The 15,556-nt window shown below is 41.8% G+C and overlaps 1 protein-coding gene across 1 annotated transcript in view; it reads left to right on the top strand.

The window, feature by feature from the left end:
* LOC126404725 (receptor-type tyrosine-protein phosphatase delta-like) overlaps positions 1-15,556 on the top strand; it is a 427,878-nt gene that overhangs the window by 268,467 nt on the left and 143,855 nt on the right. The window lies entirely within an intron of this gene.

Genomic DNA, 15,556 nt, shown 5'->3' with positions numbered 1-15,556 from the left:
AACGGGGAGTCCAATGTGTTCCGCAGCCTTCGGTGTAATCTCTTTGGCTGTTGACAGATCTAGCGAAGGGTCAGCTGTGATAACAGGATCACTCAGGTGGAGACAGGGGAGGGGACCACTAAAGAAAGGGACAGAAGCTAAAAAGAGAGAGAAACGTGAGCGAGCGCAAGGTGAGCTCCGCCGGTGAAGTGGAGCTGGCGAATCGGACGAGGGAGGAGATTTTTGTGGAGCATATGCAAAGCCACGGGAGTTACATGCCCACACATGATTATGCCTGCATGCAAAAGCACACTCACCCACCTTGGTTCCAGCTTTTTATTTTTTTCTGCTTCCCTCTGTTTTATTGTAAATTCAATATCTTTGGATGGACTTAAAAAAAGAAAGATTAATCAATATTATAATCAAGATGTGCAGCAGTGTGGTGCCAAATCTCACAAAAAATAAAAACTTCCGCAGAAAGAAAGAAATCATGTCCCAACTATTACAGTGGAAATAATAGAAAATCCAATATTTAGTTACAAACTGAGCCCTATTTGACATGGCTGGTTGCCTGACAGAGCAGCAGGCACCCTGACAAGGCAACTTTGGCCTGTCTTGCCCAGTCTGCTTGCTGCATCCACAAACACTCTGACCTGGCGTCTTATTAAAACTGCTATCACCCATAGAGGAGGAAAAAAAAAAGTGCAGCAGTGGACATAAATAGTGGAAAAAATGGAAGGGGTGAAAGGTCACACAAAACTGAGGAGCTACAGTGTCAATTTCACGCTTGGGCATCCAGTTGACATGGAGCAACAAACACACAAGCCATTACTCACACCACATACGCAAAGTTCTACAAACATATTCCGTTTGCATGCAACATTCATAGACTCTCTCTTTTTCTGTCTCTCTGTCTCTCTGTCTCTCTGTCTCTCTCTCTCTCTCTTTCTAACACACACACGCTGAGAAGCAGCATGGTAGGCAGTGACACAAAGCTAATGCCTTGTCACACAGGCTGTCAGCAGATTAGCCAGTGGATTACACCCTAGCCATTAGATGTGCACAGAGCGAAAGGCCACAAACATGGCAGAGAGAGGGAGAGGAGGAGAGGAGAGGAGAGGAGAGGAGAGGAGAGAGTGAGACAAAGTGTGAGACTGGCAGTGATAGGGCATATTCTGGCATGAGGCATAGGGAAAAAGCTAATGGGAGGATAGGTTAAAGGAGAGGAAAGGAGAAAGAAGAAAAATAAAGGCTGGTTAAGTAGTGCAAAGACAGAAGTCAAAGTGACACAAAGGAGATGTTGAACTGGAAGATGTAAGGATAAGAAAAAGGGAGTGGGTCAAGAGAATTTGCTGCTGGAGCAGGGGTAACAAGATAATCAGACAGACAGGACAGAAAAGGTAATAACAATGGTAAAGGGAGAGACACGGAGGGAAGCAGAAAATGCGAGAGGAAGGGTGGGAGAGGATCCAACGGCACATGAGGGAGCAGAGGGGAGGAGGTGGAGAAGTTGTGTAGTGTGCAGGTGGGAGAGAAAAAAAAAGCGAAACAAAACCATGGATGGGAGGAGTGGAGGTGATGAGAGAGACATGAGAGGGGAGAGAGAAGGGAATGAGGATGCTAGAAAAACAGAATGAGAAGGGAAGAGAGGGTAGGGGAGGAGCAGGGAGAGATGGAAATGAAAGGAGCAGGAGTAGAGATTAGAGGGGAGAGATGGGATGTGAAGCACCGGAGGAGAGGATGGAGAATACTCTGTGGTACATTAAAAACAACGCTGTTCGCAGGCGCGAGGAACAGATGCTAAGAAGTGGAAGATGGACCTTAACACAGAGTTTGACAGAGAGAACGTGAGGATTGGATTCAATGAGGGACAGTGAGATGAACACATCTGTTCTTATAGTATCCAGAATCATACTGCCATCATCATGGCTGGGCCTCTGTGTGATTTGTCTAACCACAAGACAGACATTTTGGCTGTCACACAGTCATGGCTTACTGGGACACTTGAATGGAATGGAGCCATCATTAATGTCACCAGTAACACCTGTGCCTTCGCCACTACGATGAGTCAAAGTGTCTGCTGTGAGAAAGGCCTATTTCATGCCATGTCCTCTTTTATGTACAGGCTTTGTTGTCTCTTTGATTGGCTTAGCTGATCACATTTATGCTTTGTGTCACTTAAAGCTGCAATAATCAGTTTATGTGGCCACAAGGGGGCAGCACAACAAGCTGAAAGCACAACATCTGACAACAAGACCCCGTAGAAAGTTGTAATCGTGAACGTGTTTGCAAAAAGTTGCCTTTTTAGCAACCAGCAGACACAGAGCAATGTCAGGTTTTTTGCCATTTGAAGGATGTTCATTTATTTTTGTAACCACCTATCCTTTAACCCTTAAAAAACGGACATCCAGTGGACGACTGCTGGAGATCGTTGTTGGCATGATCCTGCTTATAGAGATCTAAAATAAGAATCATAATAGCTAGAGCATTCATTCTTCTTGCAGCAGAAAGATGAGGCTTCCCATCATTATGTCATTACCTTACTTTACCCTATCTTATGTGCGAACAAAAGTAGTACGTCACCTAAATTATGCCAGATTTTCCTCATAATGGCCTTGGGAGAGTGTTGTTTGCATAATACTGTATATTTATTGATCTAAAATAATAACTATAATAGCAAGAAGAATCATTCTTTATGCAGCAGAAAGCTAAGGCTTCTGAGTTCCCTGTAATCACATTGTACGCTCATGATGACATCACTGCACTACATGCACGGTGTCGCCAGGGGAATGAATGATGAATCTATCACAGCCTTTGCACTCTGCTCATAAAAAAAGACCATATCTCAAAAAGTAAATAATGTACATAGTTCGAATAACTTATGGAGTATTAAGAAATAATATGTTTGTGCTTCTACATAAAAAAATCTTTGGATTAACATGTTTTGTTTTTTGATTTTGCAAATGTGATAAACAAAGTGTACATATTTTGTATTATTCCTTAAACGACTCAGTTTCAATACTTTTTTAAATTACTGTAGTTTATTGAAAACATAACTTTTTAATTTTGGTTGTAAAGATTGTAGGGATATAAAGCATTTGAAGATACTCCAGGAAATGACATCACAATAAGCAAAATAACCAATGTAGGCATCTTTGTTGCAGAGTTCAAATTATTAAGGGTCACAAGGGGGCTGCAGCCTATCCCAGCTGACATTGGGCAAGAGGCGGGGTACACCCTGGACAGGTCACCAGACTATCACAGGGCTGACACATAGAGACAGACAACCATTCACACTCACATTCACACCTACGGGGAATTCAAAGTCACCAATTAACCTGCATGTCTTTGGACTGTGGGAGGAAGCCAGAGAACCTGAGGAAAACCCACACTGACTAATTCATTATTACTGTCTTATTAGCTCTGTTTGTGTCTCCACCAACTCCTGAGAAACTGTACTTTTAGCTTGCCAGACATACGACTGGCAAACTTTATGTATCACTTCATGCTGGGCAGGTAGTGGGTTTATCTGAACTCTTTTTGCTGCAAGCTAGGTTGATACTTGTGGAGTTTGTAGGCCGTAGAACAAAACAAAGAGCTAAGAGGAAACGAGAGTAAAGAACTGAGTCGTATAGCTTAGAGGAACAGCAAGGTTGGGGGATAGTCTCCTGTGGGTTGTCATTGTGAGCATTAACTTTCACATTATACACAATCATTTCATCCATTAGCAATGTAAGTATATTAATAAATGCAGGTTTAACTTCTGGAACCAAATGAAAAAAAAACCTGATAGCTAGTACAGGATACAGCAGTCAGGAAACTTATGGGACAAGTTTGACAGATATCACAATGTCACACGAGAGGTGCGACCTTGTGCCTATGACTGAATCACAGCCGTGATAATATTCAGTACAACAACACGTGAGTGTGACATTACTTTTATACAACAGTTCTACAAGCGTCATTTATAAGTTAGCAGTAATAAGCGACAACAGATGGTGATTTGTTTGTTAAATAACCATTTATGTTGTTCAGCCGACACAAGTAGTTCTCCAATTGATGGGACTTGACTGATGCCAAGCACGCATAAACATTCCTGAACATTAGCATTAGCTAGCTACGTCGTGTAAGTTAGGTCTATGGTAAAGCCTGATTTATGAAAACTGAAATTAAACAGTCTGGCTTTGTTTTCATCTTCGGCTTCAGAGAAAGGTTTTAGTCGTCTCCATGATAACCCCCTGCAGAGACATCTCTGTTTTTTATGCTACATGTCTATTTCTATCACAATTAGTGAAGCGTAATCTGCACAAACATCTGTTTAAATCAAACAACTATACTGCTGTATATGTTTTTAATTTTTGAACCAAATCTACATTGATTGATCTGCTCCCCGTCTGTCTGTGAGCAGCAGATTCCCCTCACTTGCTATGGTGGGCTGGGAAATAAAATCCACGACTCGATAAATACAAACACTGTGGATTTCTTCCTGGGGAGCTGACATGAAAAATATTTTGGTTCAGTAAATGTCTGCTGTCAGTCAACCTGGTGAGGGCCGTTTGGCCATCATCTTTGTGGTACTAAGTTTACTAAAATCTAAGGTAATATTAGATAACGAACAACCATTAATGTAATCAACAGAGTGATACGTATAGTTAAAAGTCCCAGTGATGTTATCAACCTCTTACCTGATTAAATAACTTGGTCGGAACTAACTGTTGTATAATGAAAGATAAGTTCATAAAGACACTCAATGTACTCTAACTTTTGTCAAAAGTAGACACTCTGCTTTCCTCTAGATGTTACTAACTGCAGATGGCATATTGATGGGAGCCAGAAACTTTTCAAGCACTTGTCAGTTTAACTTTTACCACGGCACTCGTGTATCACCATCTGCTGAGTAGAATGAAAGCTACTCCCTGCATTGTGAGGCAATAATGACGCTTAGGCTTTTTTTTTTCTTCTTCCCTTTTTTCAATCAGTCTCTGGTTCCAAGTGGAGAGGTGTCAGGCCTTCTCAGTTGGTGTTTCATTTTATGGTAATCGACTTCACTGCCCCTACCGTCACCACCACCTACAGCAACACCACTAAAGCACTTTGCGGATGTAATGGCGTATAATTGTCTGCTGGATCTGCCAGTTAGGAGCTTCATTTCAAACTGGTATTTGCACAAGAATGGAAGGGAAGATGTCAAGTTAACGAGGGCAAATGGGAAATTTCGATAACCATTCAGACTGGGAATCGTCTGTGGGAAAGAGACATGAGAGGCACGTCTTATTGTGTTCACAGAATGCATGTGTTTGGCATGTAAACCGAACGTACAGTACATGCTTTGAGTACAGAGCGGTAGGCAATATTCACCGATTATTCTTGGTGACTGAGGTGGGAAGGGCTTTCTACTTGTCTGTGTTTGCATGTATGCCAACATTTGTGTGTGCATTATGTGTGTGCATGCATGCATACATGAGCGTATATATGTGTGTGTTTGACAGTAAGGCTGATGTCATTCAGGACGCTTTAGCTGGTTGAGTGATTTGAATGTGTGCCGTGGAATGAGCTGAGTCTCAGAAGTGCCGGAGGGAGATGGGGGGGAGACTAAATGTGTGAATCCCCACAGGATATTTAGACTGTTTATTATGATAAGCCTCCGCGTGCACACATCCTCCACATGAACATACATAAGTACACACATAAACTCGTGTGCACACATGTTAAGAAAGAATGAAAAGGGGAGAAGCAGATGTAGAGACAGGGAAAATGATAGGGAGCCGAAGAACAGAGAGGAAAAAGGGCGAGAGACGCTCTGAGACACGTGATTCACATGTGCACAGTGATAGGTTCGTAGTTCACAACCTATAAAGACTAATTCCACACCAGCCTATCCATAGCCACCTCATGTGGGAGCCATTCCACCTTTTAAACCCCCTCTCACTTAAAGCGGGCCCAGATGTAAGTCAAGGGGCTGCTTTGGATTAGCCAGAGAGAAAAACTCATTTCCTTTGCCATTTTACGAGCATTTAATTTGAAACAATTAAGATATTACGGTGCTGCGGATTCACTACACAGAGTGACAGCTGGGAGCAATCCCATAAACCCCTGAGCCAGTGAATGAGGCACCTTGCTTCTCTCTTTTGCTCCACTCGCCTCCTCCTCCTCCTCCATCTCCTCTCTGTTATTTCATCGAAGCATTTAGCTTAAGGCTCTGTTGAGGTGAATGTGCTACCTTTGCCTCAGCTGAGATCTCGCCGCTACCGCCAATTACTTTAGCAGCTCATAAATGCACCAGTTGGCTGATGATAGAATGGCCTAATTTCCCAAGACTAAAGGGAGGAAGCGAGCACAGAGGATGTTTACCTTCTGGACTGCTTTTTCCATCACACCTTTTATTGCATTATTGGATTTATAGCATGAGTTGCATGACTCATCTTTGGAGGAATTAATGAGAAAGATGCAAACTACAGGGGGCAGCAAATGGTAAGCTGAGATGCAGACGCTTTGCACTGTACACTGTGGCAGTGTGGTCAACACCATGAAAAGCACTTTTAATAGACTCTACTCGAAATATTTGAATTGGAGCACTTGTTTGGCGTCATGCAGCTGTTGAGGACACACATACCGATGACCCTCCTTGTCCTATCTGTCCTACACTTGAAGAACTTTGTCACTCCTTGACTTCGAATTCCAGCTAGCTTTGTCAGCACTCACCCATCAATTCACCTCCTCCTACCTTCCTCACTGGCATAGGAGGGCATCGGGGGTGTGAAATTGATGAAGGTGTGCTTGTGAAAATGTCAGTGGGGGATCACTGGCCAGAGAGAGAAAGAGAGAGGGAGAGAATATATTTTGGGGTGGAGGGGGTGACAGATAGGAGTGGAAAAAGCTCCTTTTCATGAACACTGAACTGTAAAATGGAGGACCCAGTGCAAACAATGGCCGTGATCAATCGGCTATGGTGAGAGGTTTCTCGTAAATACCCGATGCCAGCCCGCACACGCTGAAAGAGAGAGAGAGAGAGGGGGTGAGAGAAAAAGGAAAGGGATGGAGAGAGAGGGAGTGGCCGAAAGAGACATAGACAGAGATGAGGTATGTGTCACTATTAGTTTGGGGAAGGAAAGTCAGAGGGGTAGAGAGCAGAACAAGTGGATGTAGAGAGGGTGGAGAATGGGCAGATAAATGAAGCAACAGGGAGCGACAGGCTTTTAGAGTAGGGAATATTTAAATAAATGAAAGGACAATGAAGGGGAGTGGAGTGAGATGGGAAAAGATCAACAGAGGGGAAAAAGCAGGAGTGCAGGACTTTTTTTTTTTTTTTTTTAAACACACGTGTGAATTCAGGGAATACAGAGAAATTATAGAGGAAAAAATAAGAGAAATGTGACAATGATATCCCTAACAAAATTATCCTAATGTGGTACATTATATAAAACTACCACTGAATATTATTAAGAACTAAGTAAAAAAAGAGAAACCATCATTTCCTCCCAAAATTGACTTGAACCCATTAGCTAAAAAGGGCTGAAACCAACAATTTTCTTTTAATCACATTATCTGTTTCTTCTTTTCCATGTATTATATAGTCAATATAATAAAATAGAAGAAATATCTAGAGTCTAGAACCCTTGGTGACCTAACTAAGACTTGCTTGTGTAGTCCGACAGTCCAAAACCAAATTTGCATCGATATGAAGCAGGGAGGAGCAGCAATTTTTCACATTTAACAAGCTGTAAACAGCAGTTCTGCTTAATAACTAACTTAAACGATTAGTCGATAATTGAAATTGCTGTTGATTATTAAACAAATTGATTGATCATTGCAGCGCTAGCTTATAATATGTATACCCATAGAGCATACAGAGCACATGTTCATTCTTTTGGGATGTTTTGCATTTGCAAGGAAACAGCACACAATATAACTCAAAAGCAGAGCGGCTAATGCATCTACCAGTATCCATGGTGACGGATGCTTCCTGCTTATGGAGGAGAGTGTGCGAGTGCTTTTTACAGTTTATCTGCTTATGTATACCCTCGTTCTTAACAGGAGGCGCCCTCCGCAGCTGTGAATGTTACTTTATGCGGGCTGACAATTAGCAGTGAAGTGCAAGCGGGGTCGGGATCAGTTTGGGAAAAAGGCCTATCTGTCAGCCACTTCCACAGAGTCACTTCCACTTCCTTGACTCCTCATTCTCCATCTCTATCTCATAATCGCAGAATTGATGCCAACTTGTTAGGTTCTTATTGCATCAGGCAGACATTTGCATATGCTCGCAATACACACAGAGATTCAAATTTGCATGGTTTCACTGGACAGGTGTCCTGAGCTTGGTTCCACAGAGGGACTCTGTCAGGCAGGAGTTGACTCAATCTGTCTAAACCCCCTTTCCCTCGCTACCTCTATCTCTCTTTGTCTCTCCGCGCAGGCTGCTGCACACCATGGCTGCTCACGCTATCCCAGTTGATCTCTTAATGGACCTAATTGCTTTTCAGCTCATTGCACCCCATGCCAACGCTAAACTAAATCAAACCGAGGTCCCATACACAAGCCTCGTCGCGAATCTGATTCCGCTTGACATCATAATAAGGTGATATTGACTACTCATGACTCAGCAGTTCCAGAACAGATGACTAAGCTTGCGCCTCTCGTCACAGCGTGCCCCGTGACAGGCGGAGCTGTTGGGGTCATGTAAGAGTTCAAGTTGCCCTCTTTAGGAGTGCAGCCCATTGTGTTTTTCATCGACAATATGCTTGTGACCCTCTCCATGCCAGACATTATATTATGCATTGTTGCACACTGAGCAATAGATTATAAACACTGATATACACGAGGAATAGATGCAGCCTCCGCGCAGAACAATCTGCAGTCATGTCTGCTTCTGTGGTGTCCCTACTGTGGCCTTTGCATGCCGAACTCGTGCCATCTTGGGAACTCTAGTTGAAGGCTGCTTGAAAGCTAATCAGAGCTGATCACACATGTAACACTTAACTCCTCCAATCTGAGGCAATGTCACTCTAGACTAAACATGTAGTCAGCTTCGCCAGGATTTAACACTACGTGCAGTCAGGTCTGGAGGTATTGTGACACCAGGCTGCAGTCAGCTGCTCCAAATTAATATCTAACGTGAAACCGTTGGCAGCACCAGTAAGAGCTAATGTATAACCACAAAGCTCTCTCCAGGTCCAAAACCTATTTTCTCAATCAGCTTTTTCCTATGAGTGATGGGGTGCTGCCAAACTTGAAACAGCTTTGGTTTATTTTACATAAAATGTTGATGTCATATATTTCTGTGCACTTACCAAAGTTAGCAGCATTTGAATGGAAATGGGATGACAGTTGTGGGGTTGTTTGTTCATGTCGCCTGCACTGTCAATCAAACCTGATCAAAACTACATCCACAAAGTCCTGATGAAGCAGATTAGCAGAGTTTGGAGTGTAAAACTTTCAATAAATAACAACCAAAGATGTTTTCCCCAAATACCAACTTTGACTGTTGCTTATGAATATTTAATGTGACAGAGAAATACTTAATAATTGAAACCAAGTATGCAGAGCTGCCTGATTGTGACACAAAAACTCCTTATGAAGTCATACATATTTTTTTGCTATTATGTGATTAATAATGCACAGCTTTTACTTTCCGTCATAACACAACTATCTATATAACTATAGGTCCAGGTAACTCTCTCGGGGGTTAATTTGGAAACATAAATAGAGTTGATTTAATGATCTGGCTGCAGGAGGCGTTAAAGAGTGTTTCGCCCTGGGGGACGTGTTTTACGGCTGTCACTGTTTCCAAGTTACGTAGGTCACTAAGTGAATTATATAGATGTTCTCACTGATTGTGTAAGGCTCTGTATATAGCTGTCTGACATCAAACCAATAAACGAACCCCTTCTTCCCTATCATGTACATAATTATGGCTATCAAAGCTCATGAAAGCATGGCTGTATGCTTAGCCATCCATCATGTCTGACAGATTCTAAGAAGGAGAGAAGTATTAGGTGTCTCAGCCAAGGACTACAGTTGGGTGTTGGTTTACATTTTTCGTGCCTTCGAGATGTGTGTAATATCACCTTGGCATTTGTCGCTTTTAGCCCCCCTCCCTCCCCTCATCACCCCCCCGCCCTTCTCTCCCTCTCTTGACTGCTTGGGCAGCGGCCATAAACAAGTCAATCTCAACACATTGGATTAGATTTATCCGCTTAAGATAGATTGTTATCCCAAAGAGCGCGAGTCTCGCTTGATGGGGAAATTAATTTTACGATGACTGGTTTACTTGATCAGGGTTGCGGGGGAGGTGGGGACTATAAATGTATCAACTCTGGGGCGTGAGGAGCTGAAAACAACAGTCCTTGTTTTTGATTCAGACAAGTTGTCCCTCTTCTCCGCAGTATTATACATGGTGTTGTCTTTGGGTCGCAGAAACTAGAGTAATGACTTGACTGACAGTCATTTGTAATTCGCCAGCAACTTGTCAAGGGTGAAAAGGCCTGCACCTCGGGCTATGGCGAGATTGACAGTGAACGATATTGTATTTTCACGTCTGTCTGTCTAACATTAAATGTGAAATTGACAGTTTTGCATGCAGAATTATAAATAGGCTGCATGATCAGAAATCCATGCAATTTATCCAGAATTGAAATGCTGTCCATGGAGGAGAAAAATCCCTCTAAAATAGCTGTCAGCCCTCCTAAATCTAAAGTGTTAAACTGATATGGCAGTTATTGGATTGAGTTACAATGGAACTGACCTTAGCCTATTGAACAACAAAATCCAGTCTGAGCCTAGTCCTTAGTGTAAATTCATCTGACAAGCATCACTTAAAACCTTTTTTGCAGACTAAAAGCAGACCACTTTTCTTGCAACTTAAAGAACAACTTGATTGATTTTCTACTCGTGTTGCCTGTCTGTTTCTGAATCAGCCAGCTTAACACTGATTCACAAGAGAAAAAGTATGACTTTAAGAAGCTGTTTGATCCCCACGGAGATAAAAACTGCACTCTGTAAAATTAAATCCTACCAAATCTATGAATCGATTTGCTTCATACAGTAACTTGCATAGTCCACAAGGCCACCACTAAAGACAGTGCTGAGAGAAAATGTAACATTAAATACAAGGTATCCACCAGCTCTAGCAGCATGACACAAAGGGGCTGTCAAGGACTGGGCTTGTATTAAAAACCACTTTACTGTATTTTTAAATAAGACTCGACAGCCATGTCTGTGGCTTGGTGAGGCTGTACTTACAGCAGTGCTATGAGCTAAATGCTAATGTGAGCATGTGAAGAAGCTGACATGCTAACATGTGGTTTAGCAACCACTTGCTAACTTGCGCTAAACACAAAGTAAAGCTTGAGGCTCACGGAGGTGTCATAAGTTTCACAGGTATGGTAGATGTTAAGATATTTCACAAGGTAATTAAATGCTTTGACCTGCTAGTGGTGCTTGAAGAAAAGTCAAAGTATTGACAAAGTTAAAGGAACAATTCACGCCCAAACCAAAAATACTTATCTCCTTTTTACTTGTAGCGCTATTTATCAATCTAGATTGTTTTGGTGTAAGTTGCAGAGTGTTGGAGATATTGACCATAGCGATGTCTGCCTTCTCTCAAATATAATGGAACGAGATAGCACTCGGCTTGTAGTGCTAAAAGTCAAAAAAACGTACATGTGAACTATTGTCTTTCTAACCAAATTAAACCTGCCAACCACATCACTGTGCATAAGGAAGTGTGCATCAACTCATGGACCCGGGGCTCGTGTTTGTGACAGCGCAAGACGCTAAGAATCACGGTGTCCTCCTCAGCTGAGCTTTAATGTTAGTTAGCTCAGTGGTGCTAGTTGAACTAGCAATAGATGCACTCTTCCTTCTGCGCAATGAAACAGTGAGAGGGTGTAGTACGAAGTTCGTACATGAAACTGCTCACAACAAGGTCTGTAGATTATCTTGATGAACCTGGTCATGATTTCAAGAAAGAGACACTGCTGTTGAGTTTTTTTAAATGTATTTTCTGGGGGGCTTTGAGCACCACACGCTGAGTGCCATCTAGTTCCATTATATTGGAGAGAAGCCGGACATCTCTACAGCCGATATCTCCAACAATCTGCAACTCAAACTGAAACGATCTTGACTGACAAATAACACTGCAGGTAAGAGGAAAAATAGGATTTTTTCATTTTGGAGATGAACTGTCCCTTTAAGTTAGGACTATGCATGTCTGTACAAAATTTAACACCAAGTTATACAGTAGTTGCCAAGACATTTCAGTTCAAATCTGAGACTTCGCATGATGATAAACAGCATAACACTGAAATATGCATGGTGACAGCTGCTAATCGATACTAGCCCTAACGAAACTCATTATAGAATATGGCATTTAAATTATTACTGCCATTGTTCAGCATTAAGATACAAAAAAAAAAGAAAGAAAAGAAAAAGATAACTGGAGAGACAGATCTACTGCGTGGGCAGTCTCACAGTGAAACACATACATCAAAAGATTTGCTTACATAATTTATCAAAGCAAATGCATATTGATACTGTATAACCTTTAGAATCCTTAGCTTAATTTGCATCGCATTTACATAGTAAATGTCAATCAGTGCTACACTTTGCCTGACCCTCACACGCATGGATGTAAACATGTATATCAAACACTGTTGACTCACATGATAGTAATGTGTTGTCATTTTCCTATAGCAAAGAAAGCATTTGCCAAGCGAGTTTAACGGCCTTCCCACTGTCAACAGTATTAATAGGCAAACTTGCAGCATGTGGTATGCTGCGTCTCAGCTCAGCACTCCGATTTTCTCTGTCTTGGATCCTTCTTGTTGAAGGACAGTTGGTTTATAGACTACCGCGTCCTGTTGGGCGACAAAGTTCAGCCATGATAGGCTAGCAAGGCAGGCTCTTGATAAATCCTACCCTTGCCCTCATTTGTCAACAAGTGCCGCTGTATTACTGCTAAGCTGGTGCCAAGAATATGAAAGCACAAGGTTAGATGCAGAGCAGAATTGTAAATCTAATAACTTGTGTCATCCAATTATATTCAAAGAACTCGAATACGGGCGAGGGATTTAAAGGGAAAAAAAAAAGAAGAAGAAGCAGCCCCTTACAGTCATGCGTCGTAGGTGAATGTCAGCATGCCTCACCTAAAGGACTGGAATCATTTCATTAATGAGAGCAGAGGTTTCTCAGTGTCAGATATTTTCTTCACAACCACAACAGCCTTCCAACCTAGAATCCATACTCCTGATATGTAAGAATATTTTCCGAATAACCGCTTTAGTGAACGTCAGATAATCCGACATTTGTGATCTACAGTACATTGTGCCGCTAGACACAACGAGCTATCACTCCCACAATGCTTTCTCATAGCCAGCAGTCGAGGGCAATAGTTCACATAACAGTAATTTCATCAAGTTTCTCTATTGTTCATTGTCACAGAACCAACACTTTCTTTTTGGCCTATAAATCTACATGCGGAGGCTGTATCAAATTCTGCCCTTAGAAAATGGAGCTCGGCATAATTTGCAGGTATAAATCACCATCACAGTTACTCAATCAGATACATGACATGTCTGAGTGCAGGTAAGAAAACAGATCTGCTGACTGCAGTAGTCTGTCTCTCAGAGTACTATTGTTGGATGCTAGATGTTGGTGTCTGCAGGGCTCGGCTGTTCATCAGAAGGTTTGGGTTGCTGCCACAAAAGCAACTTTTCTCAAAACACAATTGGTCATAGTCATCTGTCTCCCCGGGCCATTGCTGTTATTTTTCTGTAGCCCTACATCAGAGGACCGTGCACTTGACTGTGTTATCAGCAGCAATATTGTCCCTTTATGCAATTTTCGTGCACCATTATGTCTATTCAGTAACGTGAACGTGAATGAATCACGTCTTGGAATCATTACATGAAATGTGTTTGATCATTACACATGGATTACAGCGGTTACTGCTCAACTTGGCTGCGACAGGCTGACCTTGGAGTACACAATGCGGTATGTGAACGCAGCTTTCATGCGTATAGAAGCACTGGCCTTTGATAAAAATAAACAAAATGGTAGGTGACAGACATGGAGACACATTCAAGCACAGTCCGACAACAAAATCAATAAAATATCCCTGCAGGGACGTACAGTATAGTGTGTCTGTGGCTCTCAGTGATGAGTTGTAGTAGCCTCATTGTACATGATGACATTTTTATGGAGTTTGCGCTGACAGTACCCCAACCACTAGGTACCCATGTATGCCAGGCTTCACCTCTCAACTGCTTAAGGACGAGTGGTGGAAAGTTAACTGCATAGATTTTCTCAAGTACTGTACTTTAATTAAATAAATTTTACTTTATATTAATAGTTCACTACATTTAAGAAGGAAATATTGCACTTTTTACTCAACCAAATGTATTCGACAGCTATAGCTACAAGGACATTTTCACCTTGAGATGTTAAAACCTCTAATAAACATTTAAAATCTGGTGCATATTTTAAAGTATAAAAATAGGTAGCTGCTGCTTGCATGTTAATGCGCCAGTAATAATCATCTAAGAGGACAATATATGGCCTAACAATGTAAAATTGAGATAGGGCCATTTCGCCTGCATGATGAGTACCACAGATGGGACCAGGTCATTGATTTGCAACTCTCAACCAAGTCTCGAGTCTTTGCACTCAAGTCCCAAGTCAAGATAGGCAGGTCCTCAGTCAAGTTCCAAGTCAAAACTGAAAAGTCCCAAGTCCTAAACTTTGAGTGTCGAGCCTTTAACAGGTCATTGTGCACTCTTCACCAAATGTAATGCCATTTTAGCAACAGAGTAACAATAAATTAAATTTACAAATATCATAAGTGCTTTTCAAAATTTGTTAAGTTTGTTAAAACAAGTGTGACTGAACGTAATAATAAAAAAGTAGTACTGGCATTGCTCTTTCATAGCGTATAGATCTAATAACTACGAATGGACTTTTAAAGTAACTTCCATATTGGAGTATTTGCATCAAATTGTTACAGACTACTCAAGTGCTCTCAAAAAAAAAATCTAATGCAAGAATCTTCATGTAAATTGACACAGAACAACCTATCAGCCTATTATCCAAAAAGTTAACATAAAACAATTGGCAAACTTTCTGTCCCTGCCGTGACACGTTTGATGCAGCACTGAGGGGCCATCTCCAAGCCGCTTTCCTTGCGGTCAGTGAACATCTGCCCAGTTAGCACGAGCTAACGCAACAGCAGCAGCTAGCATCCAACACTGAGCTTTTAAAAGGTCCCAACAAGTTCACACTGACATTGAAATGGCTCGATTCTGTCCCGTTAGTAATAGGTAGGTAACATTAGCCTTGTGATGCTAACAGTTAGCCTTGTCACTGTGTGTGTGTTTGAAGGCCTACTCTCCCAAACTGTTCACACTTCCACAGCAGTAGTCTCATGATAAACAGAGAGAGGGAGAGAGAGAGAGAGAGAGAGAGAGAGAGAGAGAGAGAGAGAGAGAGAGAGGAAAATGAATAAAATCTTCACATCGGAGGTCAGGCAGGATTACTCTATACACTGAACAAATATTTGTGTCCAAACGAATCCTCAAGTTCTCAT

This window comes from Epinephelus moara, chromosome 17, assembly GCF_006386435.1.
Source record: "Epinephelus moara isolate mb chromosome 17, YSFRI_EMoa_1.0, whole genome shotgun sequence".
NCBI classification, from domain to species: Eukaryota; Metazoa; Chordata; class Actinopteri; order Perciformes; family Serranidae; genus Epinephelus; species Epinephelus moara.
The sequence above is the reverse complement of the archived record's forward strand: the minus strand, read 5'-3'. Positions and strand labels throughout refer to the sequence as shown.